The 17091-nt window shown below is 46.4% G+C and overlaps 1 protein-coding gene across 3 annotated transcripts in view; it reads right to left on the bottom strand.

The window, feature by feature from the left end:
- Window positions 1-9968, bottom strand: part of LOC139421577 (epsin-3-like) — a 64898-nt gene extending 54930 nt beyond the window's left edge. For 2 of the 3 annotated variants that reach the window (XM_071172614.1, XM_071172613.1), the window contains exon 1: window positions 9661-9739. The gene's annotated coding sequence lies outside the window, so the exon portion shown is untranslated. Of the gene's footprint in view, window positions 1-9660 lie in introns of all 3 variants that reach the window. The other variant, XM_071172615.1, reaches the window with a different exon arrangement.
- Window positions 9969-17091: the final 7123 nt, after the last annotated feature.

The following is a 17091-nucleotide window of genomic DNA, read 5'->3' as shown; positions in this document are numbered from 1 at the left end:
CGCTAAATCAGCCCGGCCATTTACGGAGGGGGATTTCATCAAAAACTGCATGATTAAAGTTTGTGACGAAGTTTGCCCAGAAAAAAGGCAACTCTTTTTAAATGTGAGTCTGAGCAGAAACACCATTGCCGAGAGAGTAGACCAGTTGTCCATCAATCTAAAAGAGCAGCTTGTGAAAAAGGGAAAAGATTTTATTGCATATTCCATGGCTGTGGATGAGAGCACCGACATTTCTGACATTGCCCAGTTGTCAATTTTCATCCGCGGAGTGGACTCCAACCTAAGCGTGACAGAGGAGTTTTTGGCTTTACGTCCTATGCATGGCACAACTACGGGGCATGATTTGTATGAAGAGGTGTCAAGATGTGTAAATGAGATGGAGCTGCCTTGGGAAAAACTCGTGGGTTTGACAACCGACGGAGCACCTGCGATGTGTGGACACAGGAGCGGACTGGTGGCGAAGATACGGGAAAAGATGCAAGAGGAAAACGCGACAGGTGAGCTGACAGCTTATCATTGTATCATACACCAGGAAGCGTTGTGCGGTAAAGCCTTGAAAATGGAGCATGTAATGAGCATCATCACGCGCACAGTTAACTTTATCAGAGCCAAAGGTTTGAATCACCGCCAGTTCAAGGCATTTCTGACGGAGTTAGAAACGGAGCATGGTGATTTGCCTTATCACACAGAGGTGCGATGGCTAAGCCAGGGAAAGGTGCTTCAAAGATGTTTCGAGCTTCGTGAGGAGATTTGTCTGTTCTTGGACAGCAAAGGGAAAGACACAACACAACTCCGAGACGAAATGTTTCTGTGTGAAATGGCTTTTCTGTGTGACATTACGAGTCATCTGAATGCAATAAACTTGCAGCTGCAGGGTCGGGATCGTGTCATCTCTGATATGTACAGTACAGTGAAGGCATTTAAAACCAAACTGACTCTGTGGGAGACGCAGATGCGGAAAGAAAATTTGAGCCACTTTCCCAGCTGCCAGACCATGAAAGAGAAGCTCTCTACCAGTGCGTTCCCGAGCACACAGTTGGCTGATAAAATAGGTATGCTTGCCGCTGACTTTCGACGCCGATTTGCTGACTTTGAAGCACAAAAAAGCAGGTTGGAACTGCTCGGTAACCCATTTGCTGTTGACGTGGAAAGCTCACCACCAAACCTCCAAATGGAGTTGATTGACCTCCAATGCAATGATGCACTGAGGGCAAAATATGCGGCAGTGGGTGCTGCGGAGTTCGCCCGTTTCCTCCCCGGCACAATGCCCCAGCTGCGCATCCAGGCTGCTCAAACGTTGTCTATGTTTGGCAGCACATACCTGTGTGAACAACTGTTTTCTTTGATGAACCTGAACAAAACATCACACAGAAGTCGACTTACTGCTGAACACCTCCACTCAATTCTGAGGATTTCTTCAGCTCAGAGCCTTACCCCGAACATTGATGAACTTGTGGAAAAGATGGGACACCACCAAGTATCACCCTCAACCTCAAACAAGTGAACATTACTGTGCAATCTCATATTTAGAGTTTTTACTCAGTTCAAGTTTAAAAGTTAAAATTTAATATTTGTTTTCACTGCATGTTACTTCTCCTTAAACAAAGTGTTGTTTTTGATTAATAGATTTTTGCACTTTATTTTTTTGTATTTCAATCCAATTATATTTTAAAAATATTTCAGTTGAGTGGATGATAGAAAATTGCTATTATTGTTTTTTCTTTGAAGTAAATTTAGCCCACTTTTGCTAAAATAGAAAATATAGTCTACTGATGGTGCCTTGAATACCGGTTTCTTTCATTTAATGTTCATGTTATGGGGATATTTATATAAAGGAAATTTGTCTTTTGTGTCTGTTGAAAATTAAAGATTACTGACAGAGCCATAAGAAAATATTGCTTTATTTATCTGATCATATTGTAATATATTTGTTAGGTTTTCAGTAGGTTCAATTAGGTTCACTAGACTATATGCGTCATTTAAAAATTTTTCAATGAACATTCGAACAGTCCGGCCCTCGTCTTGTAGCTGATTTTTTTATTTGGCCCTCCGTCCATTTGACTTTGACACCCCTGCACTACTGTAATAAGAAACGGCTGTAGATGTACCTGTTCCACTACTGTAATAAGAAGGTTCAGGGCCCACCTGTCTGCACACTCTACCACATACCTGTCCCAGACCTGACCAAGATCCTTATAGGACACACACTCTACCACATACCTGTCCCAGACCTGGCCGAGATCCTTATAGGACACACACTCTACCACATACCTGTCCCAGACCTGACCAAGATCCTTATAGGACACACACTCTACCACATACCTGTCCCAGACCTGACCAAGATCCTTATAGGACACACACTCTACCACATACCTGTCCCAGACCTGACCAAGATCCTTATAGGACACAAACCTTGTCAACTTGTAATCATACATGTTGGAGAAATTCATTGACTACTTTCCTATTACAAGATTGTTTCATCCCAGCAGCACCCCACGAAAAGTGATGTGACTAACTACATCCACTCTGGTAAAAAGTGATGTGACTAACTACATCCACTCTGGTGAAAAGTGATGTGACTAACTACATCCACTCTGGTAAAAAGTGATGTGACTAACTACATCCACTCTGGTAAAAAGTGATGTGACTAACTACATCCACTCTGGTAAAAAGTGATGTGACTAACTACATCCACTCTGGTAAAAAGTGATGTGACTAACTACATCCACTCTGGTAAAAAGTGATGTGACTAACTACATCCACTCTGGTAAAAAGTGATGTGACTAACTACATCCACTCTGGTAAAAAGTGATGTGACTAACTACATCCACTCTGGTAAAAAGTGATGTGACTAACTACATCCACTCTGGTAAAAAGTGATGTGACTAACTACATCCACTCTGGTAAAAAGTGATGTGACTAACTACATCCACTCTGGTAAAAAGTGATGTGACTAACTACATCCACTCTGGTAAAAAGTGATGTGACTAACTACATCCACTCTGGTGAATAAGTGATGTGACTAACTACATCCACTCTGGTGAAAAAGTGATGCGACTAACTACATCCACTCTGGTAAAAAGTGATGTGACTAACTACATCCACTCTGGTGAATAAGTGATGCGACTAACTACATCCACTCTGGTGAAAAAGTGATGCACTCTCTTCTGTGTCCAGTCTTTTAGAAGAAACAACAGGTATAGAATAGTAGTACAACAACAGAACAGCCCAGATCTGGACGACAACAAACTACTTCATGTTACCAGCATGCTGCCAGGGCCCTGAGTCAGCCAAAACACCACCATCACGCCAGTGGGCCCCGAGTCAGCCAAAACACCACCATCACGCCAGTGGGCCCCGAGTCAGCCAAAACACCACCATCACACCAGTGGGCCCCGAGTCAGCCAAAACACCACCATCACACCAGTGGGCCCCGAGTCAGCCAAAACACCACCATCACACCAGTGGGCCCTGAGTCAGCCAAAACACCACCATCACACCAGTGGGCCCCGAGTCAGCCAAAACACCACCATCACACCAGTGGGCCCCGAGTCAGCCAAAACACCACCATCACACCAGTGGGCCCCGAGTCAGCCAAAACACCACCATCACACCAGTGGGCCCCGAGTCAGCCAAAACACCACCATCACACCAGTGGGCCCCGAGTCAGCCAAAACACCACCATCACACCAGTGGGCCCCGAGTCAGCCAAAACACCACCATCACACCAGTGGGCCCTGAGTCAGCCAAAACACCACCATCACACCAGTGGGCCCTGAGTCAGCCAAAACACCACCATCACACCAGTGGGCCCCGAGTCAGCCAAAACACCACCATCACACCAGTGGGCCCCGAGTCAGCCAAAACACCACCATCACACCAGTGGGCCCCGAGTCAGCCAAAACACCACCATCACGCCAGTGGGCCCCGAGTCAGCCAAAACACCACCATCACACCAGTGGGCCCTGAGTCAGCCAAAACGCCACCATCACACCAGTGGGCCCTGAGTCAGCCAAAACACCACCATCACACCAGTGGGCCCCGAGTCAGCCAAAACACCACCATCACGCCAGTGGGCCCCGAGTCAGCCAAAACACCACCATCACGCCAGTGGGCCCCGAGTCAGCCAAAACACCACCATCACACCAGTGGGCCCTGAGTCAGCCAAAACACCACCATCACACCAGTGGGCCCTGAGTCAGCCAAAACACCACCATCACACCAGTGGGCCCCGAGTCAGCCAAAACACCACCATCACACCAGTGGGCCCTGAGTCAGCCAAAACACCACCATCACACCAGTGGGCCCTGAGTCAGCCAAAACACCACCATCACACCAGTGGGCCCCGAGTCAGCCAAAACACCACCATCACACCAGTGGGCCCCGAGTCAGCCAAAACACCACCATCACACCAGTGGGCCCCGAGTCAGCCAAAACACCACCATCACACCAGTGGGCCCTGAGTCAGCCAAAACACCACCATCACACCAGTGGGCCCTGAGTCAGCCAAAACACCACCATCACACCAGTGGGCCCTGAGTCAGCCAAAACACCACCATCACACCAGTGGGCCCCGAGTCAGCCAAAACACCACCATCACACCAGTGGGCCCTGAGTCAGCCAAAACACCACCATCACACCAGTGGGCCCTGAGTCAGACAAAACACCACCATCACACCAGTGGGCCCCGAGTCAGCCAAAACACCACCATCACACCAGTGGGCCCCGAGTCAGCCAAAACACCACCATCACACCAGTGGGCCCTGAGTCAGCCAAAACACCACCATCACACCAGTGGGCCCTGAGTCAGCCAAAACACCACCATCACGCCAGTGGGCCCTGAGTCAGCCAAAACACCACCATCACGCCAGTGGGCCGGCCCTGAGTCAGCCAAAACACCACCATCACGCCAGTGGGCCGGCCCTGAGTCAGCCAAAACACCACCATCACACCAGTGGGCCCTGAGTCAGCCAAAACACCACCATCACACCAGTGGGCCCTGAGTCAGCCAAAACACCACCATCACACCAGTGGGCCCTGAGTCAGCCAAAACACCACCATCACACCAGTGGGCCCTGAGTCAGCCAAAACACCACCATCACACCAGTGGGCCGGCCCTGAGTCAGCCAAAACACCACCATCACACCAGTGGGCCCTGAGTCAGCCAAAACACCACCATCACACCAGTGGGCCCTGAGTCAGCCAAAACACCACCATCACACCAGTGGGCCCTGAGTCAGCCAAAACACCACCATCACACCAGTGGGCCCTGAGTCAGCCAAAACACCACCATCACACCAGTGGGCCGGCCCTGAGTCAGCCAAAACACCACCATCACACCAGTGGGCCCTGAGTCAGCCAAAACACCACCATCACACCAGTGGGCCCTGAGTCAGCCAAAACACCACCATCACACCAGTGGGCCCTGAGTCAGCCAAAACACCACCATCACACCAGTGGGCCCCGAGTCAGCCAAAACACCACCATCACACCAGTAACTTTCCTCTCATAATTCAGCCGTACCTATTAAACAAAGGGTTTAGAGCAAGCATATCCTCTAACTCAGTCAGACGTTGACCTGGTCGTACGTCTCCATGTCTGAAACTTCTACAGGCTTTTAGGATTCAAGGCAGGTTCATAAGGGAATGGTATATACTATATATACAAAAGTATGTGGACACCCCTTCAAATTAGTGGATTCGGTTATAACATCCACACCCGTTGCTGACAGGTGTATAAAATTGAGCACACCGCCATGCAATCTCCATAGACAAACAGCCCGGCCCATACCAAAGAGCTCAGTGACTCTTCAGTTGCCATCCTATGACACCATTACCTTTCCAACAAGTCAGTTTGTCAAATGTCTACCTCGCTAGAGCTGCCCCGGTCAACTGTAAGTGCTGTTATTGTGAAGTGGAAATGTTTAGGAGCAACAACAGCTCAGCTCCGAAGTGGTAGACCACACAAGCTGTGTGCTGAAGCACGTAGCGCGTAAAAATTGTCTGTCGTCGGTTGCAACACTCACTACCAAGTTCCAAACTGCCTCTGGAAGCAACGTCAGCACAAGAACTGTCAGGAGCTTCATGAAATGGGTTTCCATGGCCGGGCAGCCGCACACAAGCTTAAGATCACCATGCGCAATGCCAAGCGTCTGCTGGAGTGGTGTAAAGCTCGCTGCCATTGGACTCTGGAGCAGTGGAAACGCGTTCCCTGAATCACTCTTCACCATCTGGCAGTCCGACAGACGAATCTGAGTTTGGCTGATGCCAGGAGAGCGCTACCTGCCCTAATGCATAGTTCCAACAGTAAGAAGGAATAATGGTCTGGGGCTGTTTTTCATGGTTCGGACCCTTTAGTTCCAGTGAGGGGAAATCTTCTAGCTACAGCATAAAATAACATTCTAGACAATTCTCTGCTTCAAACTTTGTGGCAACAGTTTGGGGAAGGCACATTTCCTGTTTCAGCATGACAATGTCCCCATGCACAAAGTGAGGTCCATGCAGAAACCAGGCTTAATCGCCCAACATCAATGCCTGACCCCACTAATGCTCTTGTGGCTGAATGGAAGCAAGTCCCCGCAGACATGTTCCATCATCTAGTGGAAAGTCTTCCCAGAAAAGTTGAGGCTGTTATAGCAACAAAGTGGGGAACAACTCCATATTAATGCCCGTGATTTTAGAATGAGATGTTGGACGAGCAGGTGTCCATATACTGTTGGTCGTGTAGTGTAAATGGTGTGTGTTAGAAGCAGTGCTATTGACTTGTATCGAGCCCTCTTGAATGTATCGATCCAGCTGAAGCCCTCTTGAATGTATCGATCCTGCTCAGATCCCAGGTCCCAGATCTGTTGTCTCCAATAGCCTGGTCCCAGATCTGTTGTCTCCTTCTATAGCCTGGTCCCAGATCTGTCGTCTCCTTCTATTGCCTGGTCCCAGGTCTGTTGTCTCCTTCTATTGCCTGGTCCCAGATCTGTTTTCTCCTTCTATTGCCTGGTCCCAGCTGCACCACTCAGGCTAGGTCCTAGCTGCACCACTCAGGCTAGGTCCTAGCTGCACCACTCAGGCTAGGTCCTAGCTGCACCACTCAGGCTAGGTCCTAGCTACACCACTCAGGCTAGGTCCTAGCTGCACCACTCAGGCTAGGTCCTAGCTGCACCACTCAGGCTAGGTCCTAGCTGCACCACTCAGGCTAGGTCTTAGCTGCACCACTCAGACTAGGTCCTAGCTGCACCACTCAGGCTAGGTCCTAGCTGCACCACTCAGGCTAGGTCCTAGCTGCAGCACTCAGGCTAGGTCCTAGCTGCACCACACAGGCTAGGTCCTAGCTGCACCACACAGGCTAGGTCCTAGCTGCACCACACAGGCTAGGTCCTAGTTGCAGCACTCAGGCTAGGTCCTAGCTGCAGCACTCAGGCTAGGTCCTAGCTGCAGCACTCAGGCTAGGTCCTAGCTGCAGAACTCAGGCTAGGTCCTATCTGCACCACACAGGCTAGGTGCTAGCTGCACCACACAGGCTAGGTCCTAGCTGCACCACACAGGCTAAGTCCTAGCTGCACCACACAGGCTAGGTCCTAGCTGCAGCACTCAGGCTAGGTCCTAGCTGCAGCACTCAGGCTAGGTCCTAGCTGCAGCACTCAGGCTTACTAGGCCTCTGTTGTCTATCTAAATTAGGAATGGGTTCTATTTCCTTTCTCTTTCCTCATACCATCCATAATGCAGGCTTGAGGATAGAACTACACTACTGTGTACCTTACAGCCTATCCACCGTGACATGCCTACACCATACCATCTCCTTCTCTCATTCAGTCAGTGGGTCCAAAATAAACCGTGGGCACAGGGCAGCTCTCTCACACACACACACACACACACACACACACACACACACACACACACACACACACACACACACACCAAAACACCAACACACACACACACACACACACACACACACACCAAAACACCAACACACACACACACACACACACACACACACACCAAAACACCAACACACACACACACACACACACACACACACACACACCAAAACACCAACACACACACACACACACACAAACACACACACACACACACACACACACACACACACACCAAAACACCAACACACACACACACACCAAAACACCAACACACCAACACAAACTTCATATATCCCCTTAGACAAACAGGGCTGGTCTGACAAAACAACACTCCACTCCGACCCAAAACACAAACTCATCAAAACAAAACCAATATAAGAGGATACTTAAAGGGGCAATCCGTAGTTGAAACAATAACAAAGCACAGTCCTCGTCACTGTTTCTGTAAAAACCTGAGGGACGGGGCTGGTGAAATTTAACCAATCTCATATTCATAGACAGAGCTATGGATGCAAGTGTAGACAACACTGGTGGGTTGGGACCTGTACAACCCTCGGTTGGACACAGGTAGACCTACGTGAGTTTAATTTAACCAATCTCATATTCATAGACAGAGCTATGGAGGACTGACCATCCATGATACAAATTATAGTTTTAACAGTGTTTGTTTACATTTACTTTATTTGCAAACAATGGAAAGTAAAACCAGTTTATATTTAGGGTTCTGATGGGGCACCACAGTTGAACTAAGCTCCTGAGGAATGTATAAGTTATATTCTTCAATAATCAATGAGTACATATTATTCATTTCTAAGTCTGATGTAGCGACTGCAGATTTCCCCTTTAGTATCTGTCGTCTCTAAGAGGAGATAATGGTTCCCGTATACAACTGAGAGACCATGACCTAGCCCTTGATTAAACATAACTCCAACCCTGCATGAGCACAAGTACAGTACAGGTTATAAATGATGTATGACTGAGCATGACGTGTTATAGGCCTATTCTATGATGTAGGTTCAAAGGCCTACAAGTGTAGACAGCACTGGTGGGTTGGGACCTGTAAATCCCCTGGGTTGGACACGGGTAGACCTACGTGAGTTTATGTAGCATAATGCTGGACAGGTAGACCTACGTGAGACTGTGTAATGCAGGTGGAATCATGGTTTCATTTGAATGTTTAAAACCTTAGAAAGAGGCCCACAAATCATTTCTGACAATAGTCCATCTCTGGATTGATTTCAGAATTGGCTCCGTCGTAAATAATCTTCAGAGTCCTTGCTGAAGTTTGTTACATTGTAACGAATGAGTAGGCGATCCGCCACATGCCTACAATAGCCTTCATTACTTAACATCATTGGTGTGTCATATTTAAGCAATCGGGGATAGTTTTCTTGTTCATGTTCTGCTATCATTACTGTTGACAAGTGTCTGCCCAACCTAACACCTGGGTCTACCGTTTTACAAGTTTGTAGCTATATCATAGATTAATTGCCCTGTCCAAGGTATCAGTTTCGCACTCCGAGTTTAGGTATATAAACTGGGGCAATGAACCCACATCATGCAGCACATTGCGTCAGATAGGACAGAGCAGGGCCCGGTTTCCCAAAACAGTAGTGCAGAACAGAGCAGCGAGCCCAACCAGGCAGGCACAGAGCACAACAGTGACTCAGCTATCGGTGCTAACAGTTACGTACTAAACCGAAGAAATGAACCGCTCAAACAAACCGAAAATCACGTCTACCAAACCACTGGGCGGTTTCCCGAAACCCCTTTCCTCCCCTTACCTCTTGCATCGCGCATCATTGGCGTCCCAACTTCGGGAACCTTTCAAAATAAATACCTCCTCTCCTCAACATGTTTCCGAGCTCCTGTTTCGAATGAAACAGAAAAATCGTTGAAAAGGGCACTAAAAGCCACAAACGAAAAAAGGATCTCCTGAGCAGTTCAGGATTATGTCCGGAAGAAATGTTCCGAATATTATTGTTTTCGGTGCAGGTGTCTTTGAAATTCTATCTGGTGTCCGGTAAAAAAAGTTTATTGTGTGTGCATAAGGCTGAACACACAAACACATGAGCGCGGTGCTCGCAGATGGCAAAGAAACCCCCTGAGCACACACAGTAAAAATGGAACGACAAGAGGGAGAGAGAGGTAGAATAGGGAGGGGTGCGTTGTGCCTGCGGAGTCAGGCTTTAACCCGTTGTATCCCGGGTGGTAAGCAACTTCAACTTCTCAATCCAATTTATTTTTCAATTTAAGGGGCTTTATTGGCATGGGAAACATATGTTTACATTGCCAAAGCAAGTAAATAGATAAACAAAAGTGAAATAAACAAGAATACATTTACAGGGTACATTACACTCACAAATGTTCCAAAAGAATAAAAACATCGCTCTCTCCTTCTCTCTCTCTATTCTCTCCAGTCAGAGGCCGAATGACCTGTCAATGACAAGTGTGTTGTGGGGACACTTTCACAGACAGGGTGTCAGACACAGCTCTTGGTCTGTTTTGGGAGTACTTTAACATATGGTCATTCATTTCTCATCATACAGATATATACTGGTGTGTTACTGCACTGTTTATTGGCAGGTGATATTTATATGTAGAGTCAGTATCTATAACAGATTATAGAGGGATAGATGGAGAGTCAGTATCTATGACAGATTATAGAGGGATAGATGGAGAGTCAGTATCTATAACAGATTTATATGGAGAGTCAGTATCTATAACAGATTATAGAGAGATAGATGGAGAGTCAGGATCTATAACAGATTTATATGGAGTGTCAGGATCTATGACAGATTATAGAGAGATAGATGGAGAGTCAGTATCTATGACAGATTATAGAGAGATAGATGGAGAGTCAGTATCTATGACAGATTATAGAGAGATAGATGGAGTGTCAGGATCTATGACAGATTATAGAGGGATAGATGGAGTGTCAGGATCTATGACAGATTATAGAGAGATAGATGGAGAGTCAGTATCTATGACAGATTATTGACAGATTATAGAGGGATAGATGGAGTGTCAGGATCTATGACAGATTATAGAGAGATAGATGGAGAGTCAGGATCTATGACAGATTATAGAGGGATAGATGGAGAGTCAGGATCTATGACAGATTATAGAGAGATAGATGGAGAGTCAGTATCTATGACAGATTATAGAGAGATAGATGGAGAGTCAGTATCTATGACAGATTATAGAGGGATAGATGTAGTGTCAGGATCTATGACAGATTATAGAGAGATAGATGGCGAGTCAGGATCTATGACAGATTATAGAGTGATAGATGGAGAGTCAGGATCTATGACAGATTATAGAGAGATAGATGGAGAGTCAGGATCTATGACAGATTATAGAGAGATAGATGGCGAGTCAGGATCTATGACAGATTACAGAGAGATAGATGGCGAGTCAGGATCTATGACAGATTATAGAGAGATAGATGGAGAGTCAGGATCTATGACAGATTATAGAGAGATAGATGGCGAGTCAGGATCTATGACAGATTATAGAGAGATAGATGGAGAGTCAGGATCTATGACAGATTATAGAGAGATAGATGGAGAGTCAGGATCTATGACAGATTATAGAGGGATAGATGGAGTGTCAGGATCTATGACAGATTACAGAGAGATAGATGGAGAGTCAGGATCTATGACAGATTATAGAGGGATAGATGGAGAGTCAGGATCTATGACAGATTATAGAGAGATAGATGGAGAGTCAGGATCTATGACAGATTATAGAGAGATAGATGGCGAGTCAGGATCTATGACAGATTATAGAGAGATAGACAGAGAGAAAACCTCATTGACATAGACCATATATACAGTGCATTCGTAATGTAATCAGACCCCTTGACTTTTTCCACATTTTGTTACTTTACAGACTTATTCTAAAATGGATTCAAATGTTTGTTTTTCCACTCATCGATCCTCACACAATACCCCATAATGACAAAGCAAAAAACGTTTTTTAGGAAATGTGTAGAAATGTATAAAAAATACAACAGAAATATTACATTTACTTAACTATTCAGACCCTTTACTCAGTACATTGATGAAGCACATTTGGTAGTGATTACAGCCTCGAGTCTTCTTGGGTATGACGCTACCAGCTTGGCACACCAGTATTTGGGGAGTTTTTCCCATTCTTCTCTGCAGATCCTCTCAAGCTCTGTCAGGTTGGATGGGGAGCGTCGCTGCACAGCTATTTTCAGGTCTCTCCAGAGATGTTGATCGGGTTCAAGTCCGGCCTCTGGCTGGCCCACTCAAGAACATGCAGAGACTTGTCCCGAAGCCACTCCTGTGTTGTCTTGGTTGTGCGCTTAGGGTCATTGTCCTGTTGGAAGTTGAACCTTCTCCCCAGTCTGAGGTCCTGAGCGCTCTGGAGCAGGTTTTCATCAAGGATCTCTCTGTCGCGTCTCTCGTCAGAAGGCATGGACCAAGGTGCAGCGTGGTAAGTGTTCATGATAAATGTATTACTCCAAACACTCAAACAAAATAACAAAGAGTGAAAAACGAAACAGTCCTGTCAGGTGCAGACACTAAACAGAAAATAGCTACCCACAAAACACAGATGGGAAAAGGCTGCCTATGATTCTCAATCAGAGACAACGATAGACAGCTGCCTCTGATTGAGAACCGCACTCGCCAAAAAACAAAGAAATAGAAAACATAGAAATTAAGAAACTAGAATGCCCACCCTAGTCACACCCTGGCCTAACCAAAATAGAGAATAAAAGCCTCTCTATGGCCAGGGCGTGACACTCTCTGTACTTTGCTCCCTTCATCTTTGCCCGATCCTGACTAGTCTCCCAGTCCCTGCTGCTGAAAAACATCCCCACAGTATGATGCTGCCATCACCATGCTTCACTGTAGGGATGGCATTCAGGCCAAAGAGTTCAATCTTGGTTTTATCAGACCAGAGAATCTTTTTTCTCATGGTCTGAGAGTCTTTAGGTCCCTTTTGGCAAACTCCAAGCGGGCTGTCATGTGCCTTTCACTGAGGAGTGGCTTCCATCTCGCCACTCTAACATAAAGGCCTGATTGATGGAGTGCTGCAGAGATGGTTGTCCTTCTGGAAGGTTCTCCCATCTCCACAGAGGAACTCTGGAGGTCTGTCGGAGTGACCATCGGGTTCTTGGTCACCTCTCTGACCAAGGCCCTTCTCCCCAGATTGCTCAGTTTGGCCGAGGGGCCAGCTTGGTGGTTCCAAACTTCTTCCATTGAAGAATGATGGATGCCACTGTGTTCTTGGGGACCTTCAACGCTGCAGATATTTTTGGTACCCTTCCCCAGATCTGTGCCTCGACACAATCCTGTCTCGGAGCTCCATGGACAATTCCTTTGGCTTGGTTTTTGTTCTGACATGCACTGTCAACTGTGGGACATATAGACAGGTGTGTGCCTTTCCAAACCATTCCCAGTCAACTGTGGGACATATAGACAGGTGTGTGCCTTTCCAAACCATGCCCAGTCAACTGTGGGACATATAGACAGGTGTGTGCCTTTCCAAACCATGCCCAGTCAACTGTGGGACATATAGACAGGTGTGTGCCTTTCCAAATCATGCCCAGTCAACTGTGGGACATATAGACAGGTGTGTGCCTTTCCAAATCATGCCCAGTCAATTGCATTTGCCGCAGATGCTGCAGCTGGTGATGATGATGACAAGGATGACTATAGGAATGAAGATGAAGGTGGTTATGATGATGATGATGATGACTATAGGAATGAAGATGAAGGTGGTGATGATGGTGATGACTATAGGAATGAAGATGAAGGTGGTGGTGATGATGATGATGATGACTATAGGAATGAAGATGAAGGCGATGATGATGATGACTATGTGAATGAAGATGAAGGTGGTGATGAAGATGATGATGACTATAGGAATGAAGATGGCAATGATGTGCGGTGATGATGATGATGATGACTATAGGAATGATGATGAAAATGGTGATGATGATGATGATTTAGGAATGACGATGAAGGTGGTGATGATGATGATGATGATAGGAATGACGATGAAGATGGTGATGATGATTTAGGAATGACGATGAAGGTGGTGATGATGATGATAATGATGATGATTATAGGAAGGACGATGAAGGTGGTGATGATGATGATGATGATTATAGGAATGACGATGAAGGTGGTGATGATGATGATGACTCACAGCACTTACCGTAATGACATTCTCTCAGGGTCATATTAAGACAAAGTGGAGATCCTAAGGGAGCTCTCTTGCTCTTGACTCGTCTCCACTAATGGGATGTTGTGTGATGTCGTCCTTATGTATAATACAGTACAAGCCTCTCCTCTGAATCAGTTTCTCTCTCAGAGGAAATAAGGGCACATTCTCTTCTGTGTGTGTGTGTATGTGTGTGTGTGTGTGTATATGTGTGTGTGTGTGTGTGTGTGTGTGTGTGTGTGTGTGTGTGTGTGTGTGTCAGAGGGGTTGGGTTAAATCCGGAAGACAAATTTCAGTTGAAGGCATTCAGTTGTACAACTGTCTAGGTATCCCCCCCCCCCCCTCCACCCCCACCACCACCCCCACCCCCCCACACACAACAACAACAACTACACCCCACACGTAATTATAATAACCTGTACCCTGTAATCAACTGTAATGAATCAAAGTGAAAGAGCATTCCTATACAGGTTGACAGAGGACATCTGCTGATCCTGTGACTGACTCCATGGTTGGAGAGGAATCAGGATATTCAGGAAATACCTGCTCCCTCCACCTTGAAGTGACAAAGATTCCACTTAAAGAGACGGTGTACCAAATGGCACGCTATTCCCTTTATAGTGCACTACTTTAGACCAGAGCCCAACAGTCAATGGCACCCTATTCCCTATATAGTGCACTACTTTAGACCAGAGCCCAACAGTCAATGGCACACTATTCCCTATATAGTGCACTACTTTAGACCAGAGCCCAACAGTCAATGGCACGCTATTCCCTATATAGTGCACTACTTTAGACCAGAGCCCAACAGTCAATGGCACGCTATTCCCTATATAGTGCACAACTTTAGACCAGAGCCCAACAGTCAATGGCACACTATTCCCTATATAGTGCACTACTTTAGACCAGAGCCCAACAGTCAATGGCACGCTATTCCCTTTATAGTGCACTACTTTAGACCAGAGCCCAACAGTCAATGGCACCCTATTCCATATACAGTGGGGAGAACAAGTATTTGATACACTGCCGATTTTGCAGGTTTTCCTACTTACAAAGCATGTACAGGTCTGTAATTTTTATCATAGGTACACTTCAACTGTGAGAGACGGAATCTAAAACAAAAATCCAGAAAATCACATTATATGATTTTTAAGTAATTAATTAGCATTTTATTGCATGACATAAGTATTTGATCACCTATCAACCAGTAAGAATTCCGGCTCTCACAGACCTGTTAGTTTTTCTTTAAGAAGCCCTCCTGTTCTCCACTCATTACCTGTATTAACTGCACCCGTTTGAACTCGTTACCTGTATAAAAGACACCTGTCCACACACTCAATCAAACAGACTCCAGCCTCTCCACAATGGCCAAGACCAGAGAGCTGTGTAAGGACATCAGGGATAAAATTGTAGACCTGCACAAGGCTGGGATGGGCTACAGGACAATAGGCAAGCAACTTGGTGAGAAGGCAACAACTGTTGGCGCAATTATTCGAAAATGGAAGAAGTTCAAGATGGCGGTCAATCACCCTCGGTCTGGGGCTCCATGCAAGAACTCACCTCGTGGGGCATCAATGATCATGAGGAAGGTGAGGGATCAGCCCAGAACTACACGGCAGGACCTGGTCAATGACCTGAAGAGAGCTGGGACCACAGTCTCAAAGAAAACCATTAGTAACACACTACGCCATCATGGATTAAAATCCTGCAGCGCATGCAAGGTCCCCCTGCTCAAGCCAGCGCATGTCCAGGTCCGTCTGAAGTTTGCCAATGACCATCTGGATGATCCAGAGAAGGAATGGGAGAAGGTCATGGGATCTGATGAGACAAAAATAGAGCTTTATGTCTAAACTCCACTCGCCGTGTTTGGAGGAAGAAGAAGGATGAGTACAACCCCAAGAACACCATCCCAACTGTGAAGCATGGAGGTGGAAACATCATTATTTGGGGTAGCTTTTCTGCAACGGGGACAGGACGACTGCACCGTATTGAGGGGAGGATGGATGGGGCCATGTATCGCGAGATCTTGGCCAACAATCTCCTTCCCTCAGTAAGAGCATTGAAGATGGGTCGTGGCTGGGTCTTCCAGCATAACAACGACCCGAAACACACAGCCAGGGCAACTAAGGAGTGGCTCCGTAAGAAGCATCTCAAGGTCCTGGAGTGCCCTAGCCAGTCTCCAGACCTGAACCCAATAGAAAATCTTTGAAGGGAGCTGAAAGTCTGTATTGCCCAGCGACAGCCCCGAAACCTGAAGGATCTGGAGAAGGTCTGTATGGAGGAGTGGGCCAAAATCCCTGCTGCAGTGTGTGCAAACCTGGTCAAGAACTACAGGAAACGTATGATCTCTGTAATTGCAAACAGAGGTTTCTGTACCAAAAATTGAGTTCTGCTTTTCTGATGTATCAAATACTTATGTCATGCAATAAAATGTTATTTATAATTACTTAAAAATCATACAATGTGATTTTCTGCATTTTTGTTTTAGATTCCGTCTCTCACAATTTAAGTGTACCTATGATAAATATTACAGACCTCTACCTGCTTTGTAAGTAGGAAAACCTGCAAAATCGGCAGTGTATCAAATACTTGTTCTCCCCACTGTATATTGCACTACTTTAGACCAGAGCCCAACAGTCAATGGCACGCTATTCCATATATAGTGCACTACTTTAGACCAGAGCCCAACAGTCAATGGCACGCTATTCCCTATATAGTGCACTACTTTAGACCAGAACCCAATATCACTCTATTCCCTATAGAGTGCACTACTTTAGACCAGAGCCTTATAAGAATAGGGTGCTCTTTGAGGACACAGTATCCCCTGCCTCATTTGTTCTCTCTAGGCCTCCATCCCTCTCTGTCAGGCCGCCGCCACTAGCCAGTCTTTATTCCTCCTGAAAACAGACTCCTGCGCAGTCTTTCTGCCCAAACAAAGAGAGGCCTGTTGATGTCACTGCAGAGAAAGAGAGGCATGCTGATGTCACTGCAGATGGGGGCGGGAGATGGAGTGG

This window comes from Oncorhynchus clarkii, chromosome 12 (assembly GCF_045791955.1).
Source record: "Oncorhynchus clarkii lewisi isolate Uvic-CL-2024 chromosome 12, UVic_Ocla_1.0, whole genome shotgun sequence".
NCBI lineage: Eukaryota > Metazoa > Chordata > Actinopteri > Salmoniformes > Salmonidae > Oncorhynchus > Oncorhynchus clarkii.
The sequence above is the reverse complement of the archived record's forward strand: the minus strand, read 5'-3'. Positions and strand labels throughout refer to the sequence as shown.